Below are 6,794 nucleotides of genomic sequence, written 5' to 3'. Positions count from 1 at the left end.
GTACTTTCCAACATGTAGATATATCCCTAATTCTATTTGGAAGTGAATCTATATTTAACACAGGCAATAACAACTTGCTAGTAGAGGCATTAACAGGTAAGCAAACAAGATGATCAGAGCAGCGTGGGGAAAGTTATTCTGAAAGATAAGCAAGCTGAATAAGCTGTTCATTTTAAAAATATGTATATAGTCAAAGAACACTGCTTAGAAAACCAGCCTGGACATGAAGAAACATTCTGGTAGCAAGGATGCTGGATATATTTTATTAGTCTGTAATTTTTTCACTCCTCTTGGTTACACTCTAATGCTACTATGAGACTTTAATGTCTGGTCATGTTTCTAAAAGCATTTAATTTTTTCAATATCTAACTTACTGTGGGACTTGAGAGTCTTTAGAGTTGTTTTGATTTTTAAATCAAGGATAACAACGGATTTTAAGGTAATAGAAAACAAAACATTAAATTTGGTGTTAGCGTTTCTTTATGGGTAGAGCGTATAGTTCTCAGTATTTTTAAGTTGTCATCAGTCCAAATTATATGACATTGCTTATGATTATTTATAATTTTGCCTACTCAAAGGCATCTGGTGTTGATTCCTCCAGCTGATTCCTGGTTCGGTCAGGTCTTGAAAACTTCAGGGAATGGAGATGGTACAACCACTCTGGGCAACAAATGCTGAACTGTTCTACTAAGGGAAAAGTGTCTTCATATCTCCAGTCTGAAGCCTTGTTTCATTTTCTACCCATAATGTCTCATGCTCCCACTATACAGTGACATGAAGAACCTGACTCTGTCTCCTTGATCACCTTCCTGTAGGTATTGCAGGGCTGCTCTTGGGTCCCTCTAAAGCTCTCTCTTCTCCAGGCTGAACAGGCCCAGCTCCTGCATTTTCTCCTCAGAGGGCAAGTGCTTCAGTCCCACCAGCTTGGTGGTCTCCAATGAATTTGTTCCAGTTTATCAGTGTCTTTCCTGTCTTGGGGGGGAGGGGAGGGCAAACTGGATGCAATTCTCTAAATATGGCTTAACAAGGTCCAAGCAAAAAAGGATGATGGCTTTCCTCAACTGTGTTCACACAGCACAGGATACTGCTGGCCTTTCCTGCTGCCAGGGCACATTGCTGGCTCATGGTCAACTTGCTGTCTGCCAGGCCCTCAGGGCCTTTTCCACAGAGCTGCTCTCACTCAGCATGAAATTCAAGAATTAAAAAATGCTGTGTCTAAGACAACAGTTAGTTTAGGTCCAGTCAGGCAAAGGCTTGTACATTTAGTTAAGTTCATACACTCTGTAGCTCTATTTCATACATGGCTAAGTAACATCTAAAGTTTCAGTCTAATGAATAGCAGTAAAAATAATAAATATGTATGTTGAATAGCTCTCTTTTATTGCGTAACATAGCTTTTCCTGTAATATGTAAATTAGAGATTTGCTTAAAGTGGGAATTTTTAAACAATAAAATTTTCTGTTAATACAGCTCAAACCTACTCATTAATCCTAACAACACTGAAAATCTAAAACTAGCATAAAGGAAGAGAAAAGAACTAATATCATAAATAAACTCAAAATTAGTAAATTTAAATATGAACTGCAGCTTATATATAGAAATTTATGAACTTTTTTGAATAGTTTCTGAACTATTTGAATAGAAATCTGAATGGAAGAATAAAGTATAATACATTTTTTTCCCTTTAAAACTTAAAACATTTTTTTTTTATCCAAGAATATTAGATGGATAATAGCAACAATGAAAAAGTCAATAAACCAGCAGAAAAGCTTAGAGTCCATTCTGGAATCATGGTACACTTTGTCCTATTTAAAACAGATTGATGAAACTTGTTACAACTGCTACACCAAAGAAATTGATTGCTTCTATACCTGGGCGCGAACAAGAGGCAGCTACACACAACAGAAAACCAAATTCTTTCAGTATTTGTCTTGTATGTTTTAAATATAAAACTTATTGTAATCACAATATAAGAATGAAAGTGATGTTCTGCACTGTGAAACACTAAGTAATAATCAGAGAAGGGTATTTCATTGTTCTAGCAGACAAAAGAAGTTATATGCAGGAGATGACTGCCAGCAAACATGGGGAAATAACCTTTCTTAAGATAGAGTCTAATAAATTAGAAGATGTTCTTTTAATCTCTTCCTCTGAAAGAGACAAAATAGAAGGATTTGGGAAAAAAGATTAAACTAGGCTTCATCTTCTAGAAGACTTTGAAAGGATGATTGGCTATAGGAGGCCCTAAAGAGGAAGCAAAAAGGCTGAAACTTTGTCTACCAACTTATCAGGAAGGATCAGCAAGTGAACTGAGTGAGGGAAAGAGTGGCATACCTAATGTAACATTACTCTAATTAGGTTAAGTATACTTTTTATAATGCCTTAATAAATGTCTCCTGTAAGTATCTGTAGCTATTATCAGTTTTGAATGGTATGAATTAATACCTGAATTTGATTTTTTTATTAGTTTATTTCCATCTATGTCCTATTTGATTCTTCATGTATTCCTCTACAGTACTCAGACTGGCAAAATATGTAGATGTCATCCGTCTTTCTAACAGTACTCCTATTTAAATGACTCATTCTTACTAAAACTATTCTGTCCAACATATAATGACTGCTGATCATGATGACTAACTCAAATATGTTTTCCAAATATCTTTTGATGAAAAAGTGCTAAAGTATCAAACAGTCAGACTCTAATTGTGATTTATTAGCCTTTTCATAACTTCAGTGAATCTTAGATTCTTACATTTTCTGTCACAAAACAACTGCACAGATCTATTACCTGGAAGAAAAATCTACCCAGTTTGCTTCTTTATTCAGCAACCACTTATTTCAATGACTTCTGCTGTTGGTAGATTCTCTAATTTCTTTGCAGGTAATATCAATGTAAATTTCTAAGTCTCTGTATCACACAGAGTTTCTGGATTATGTAAAAATTCTTTTTTAAATACAGTTCTGTATCAATGAGATGTAAGAAGACTCCATCATTTTGCTTTGGTATGAACGCTGTGCAAATTCATAGCAGAGTTCATTCTGATTTTTCTGCTTGAAAGTAATTTTAAAGTGGAAGTTTACTGAAGAGAAACATGTCCGTTTATTTAGGCTATTGCAGCGTTTTACAACTAGATTCTACAAAGGTTTTACAACAAAGGTTCTACAAAATATTGTTTCAAAGTGCTATTTGAATTACCTAACCTTAAGAAATGACATGGAATAGAGATTAATTTATTGCAATGAATCTGATGTGTCTGTAGAAGTATTCAAACTTGTTAAATATACTCAGAATGCTTCCATCTCTTAATGCCTCTGAGCCAAGTTATAAACTTAATGAAATAAATTTCTCCATAGTGCTTCAGAAACAATTCTTTCTTTTTCTGCAAAATGAAAACAGAAATAGCAATGACACACAGGAGAAATTCATTTACCTAAGCACCAATGCTGAGTGCTGTGTGAGACACTTCAGACTACCGGAGATAACCAGAGTGCAATAACAGAAAAGGCTTCCAAGAGACCTGTGCACTTCTGGAGTGGTAGCTGATAGCACAGCCCAATCTGTGCATTTTAGGGAGTCTCAAAAAGCACCAGGCACTTATGTTTCGGCAAGTGAATTGAATCTTTGGTCTATGGTCTTTATGTAGGGGTTCCCATATGGTCTAGTGGTCAGGATTCCTGGTTTTCACCCAGGCGGCCCGGGTTCGACTCCCGGTGTGGGAAGCTAGGGTATGTTGGTATCAGTTTTGGGGGTTAGGTTTAGCTCAGTTGGTTAGAGCATGGTGCTAACAATGCCAAGGTCATGGCTTCGATCCCCATATGGGCCACTTGCTTGAGCGCTGGATGATGTCCAGAGGTCCCTTCCAACCTTACCAATTGTATGATTCTGTTTACAGTAGGGTTTTACTGTGGGCTGGTGAAAGAGAGAGCACGTGGCATCAGAGATGAGCGGATGTATTCAGATCCCTTTCTCTCTTAGAAATGGATAAACACAAGCTAATGTTTTGAGGATTCAGATGTTGCTGAAGGAGTGTTTGTCTGTCATTCCATGGCCTCAGGGTACCTCCTGTCTCTTTTATGACTATCTGGATCCCACTTGTGCCAAGTTTTTAGCTTGGCTTAAGGCACGGATTTTGAGCTTAAGTTAGAGACGACACCGATAGGAACTGTTGTATAAGCTGCCAAAAGACATAGGTTTCATCCAGCTTGCCTCATTTATTATGTAAAGATCTTAAAAGGAAATTTATTATCTAGCTATATTAGTACTATTATAGCACTAGTGTTTCGAAGATTAAAGATGTGATCTAATTCACACAGAAAACCATGAAAACCGTGAAAAAGTGCCCACTGAGTTGCAAATGACTTGAGTAGACACGAGGGATGATAAGAATAAAACTAATAAAGTTTTACCATAACAAACACTTTTTTTCTTTGTTCATTCAGCTATAGTTGTAGCTTAATTGTGGCAGGCTTTTTCAAAATGCCAGTGAAGGAATGCCATCATATGGAAAGTTGGCTTTGAACTCTGATAAAAATTTGCCTGGTTAAATAAGAGGGAAAATAGATTTTTACTAATTTTAATGAAATTTCTACCCTTTTCTATTAACTGAATATATATATTTATATATTCATATTTATATATTTGTAGGTATACATAAATCTTTTAAAAATAAAAAATGTAGAAAACATTCTAGGACTTCTTTTCACCTATGTTACTGTTTACTCAGGCTAATTCCTGAAAATATTGTTAGAATTTTCCATGGAACGTTTCCTAATTCTTCAGTCAGTGTACGGTATATATGTTAATCTTGAGATATGTCAGAGGGTGATATGCACTTCCTGGTCAAATATTCTGGCTGCCAAGAAAAAAAAAACCAAAAAAACAAAAAAACCCAACAACAACAACAAAAACCCCACAGTATTCCTTGAGATGACTCTCTCTCATAAAAATCTTGTCTCTAAATGCTGTTTAGTTTTATTGCAATTCACAACATACAAAGCAGTTACAGAAGACCTGTTGAACATTCTTTTCCTTTCTTTCTAAAGAAATGTAAAAATGTTATATAAGTTGTTGTTAGTTTCAACTTAGATCTTTTAAGATCTTTGATGAATCCTAGTCTTATCTGCTGTTGAAGCTATTTTTCAGGTTGACAGACTTAATTTTAATTTACCCATTCTTTGAAATGTGCACTGCTTCATCTAGAAGCTATGAATTAATTCAAAGATTCATTATCCTCTGTGTTTTACTGCTAATTTAAACTTACTTATGTATTTATGGAGTATCAACATGCCCTGTTCTCTTTCGTAGTTGGTTTAGAAAGCACGTTTATGCAATGTTTAACAATTTCTCTATCATTGGAAATCAAAAAAAAAAAAAAGTTTCAAAGTAATATTTAAAGTTTAACAATAAAAGTTTCATCCTCTCAAAATCTGAAATGATGAAAAATAAAAAAAAAGTAGAGGTAAGAAACACATCTATGACTGATACAGTACTGTTAATGTATACCTCAGTGCTCCTTAAGGGTGCCATATGCATTTCTGATAAGCACTAAAAAATAACATATATCTCAAATTCATCAAACATATGTTCTAACTCAAAGATTTGGTAGTTGATTCAGTAATGCTAAGGCAAAATTAACTGATTTTTTCACAGTCCTGTACAACCTTAAGTCAAATTAAACCTTCTCTGACAGACCATTTATTGAACCTGTTTTGCTTACTTGCTGAATAGCCATTAGATATGTTAATTTTTTTGTTATTGTTAGTCTTACAAAAACTTGATAATTCTCAGGTTTTTTTACTGTTAAGAAAATTAATCTACAATTTCCTCCTGACCCTAGTATCTTAAAATTATTTAGAAGGAATCTCATCCTTAATTTCCAAACGGGGATCTATAATATTTTTCAGCTGTTTCATTTAGCTACCAGTTTTGCTCAAGAGACACCAACTGAAATCTAATGGAAACCGTTTCACCGACAAGGCATTTATAGAGTCTTGACCTGATTCATTCCTCCTCACTTGATGCACATAACTTGAGGCACACTAACTAATGAATCTAGGACAAGGAACTGAATGTTCTGAGTGCCTTTAAAATATGACCTTTTTTAAATCTTAAAATTTCTCCATAAGTTCGTTGAATACATTAGCTTGATAATACCTCAAATTGTTCAAACTATAAAGATGAGAAAATACCATTCATATTGTTTTACTTAGCATTAGCTTATGTACTTTCAATGAAGAAAGCTGATGAAAGATTTATATTCTTTGAATCAACCACACTTGAATTAGATTTGTAGTGATTTAAAGTAACATGATGTTGTGAAAAGACATAGTAAGTATAAGACAAAATTAAACTAGATGAAATTTTGATGATTGATAGGAAAACTCTAGTATCTTGCTGTTACATACCATTCTCTTCCAGTCAAATACTTACATTTTAAGTGTGCCTAATGATACCTTTCAGACTGTAACATTGCAGAAAGTATGCTTTCTCACAAAAGCTGTTGTTTCTAATCCTTTTTTCCCCCCAACCACTGTTATATTTATTTATTTTCACATAAGAAATATTTTAATCTAAGGAGAAAGGTGATATACTATAATAAAAAGTTTTCAATTAAAATTAAATCTTGGTTACCATGCACTGTGTTCTGATGTTCTGTCACAAATTAATTGTGCAAGGTATAAGAAGACAGCTGAGTTCAAAGCATCCTAATCCTTCTTCCCTATGCAGAAAAAAAGGTAAAACCTAGTTGAAAATTCAAATAATTCAGCTGTATAAAAATCTATGACAAAAGGAT

At 34.3% G+C, this 6,794-nt stretch overlaps 1 non-coding gene across 1 annotated transcript; it reads left to right on the top strand.

Moving 5' to 3' along the window:
* Positions 1-3,648: 3,648 nt before the first annotated feature.
* Positions 3,649-3,720, top strand: TRNAE-UUC (transfer RNA glutamic acid (anticodon UUC)). Its single transcript has one exon. It is a non-coding gene; the product is annotated as a tRNA-Glu (tRNA).
* The last annotated feature ends 3,074 nt before the right edge of the window (positions 3,721-6,794 follow it).

Source organism: Rhea pennata, chromosome 2 (genome assembly GCF_028389875.1).
Source record: "Rhea pennata isolate bPtePen1 chromosome 2, bPtePen1.pri, whole genome shotgun sequence".
NCBI lineage: Eukaryota > Metazoa > Chordata > Aves > Rheiformes > Rheidae > Rhea > Rhea pennata.
The sequence above is the reverse complement of the archived record's forward strand: the minus strand, read 5'-3'. Positions and strand labels throughout refer to the sequence as shown.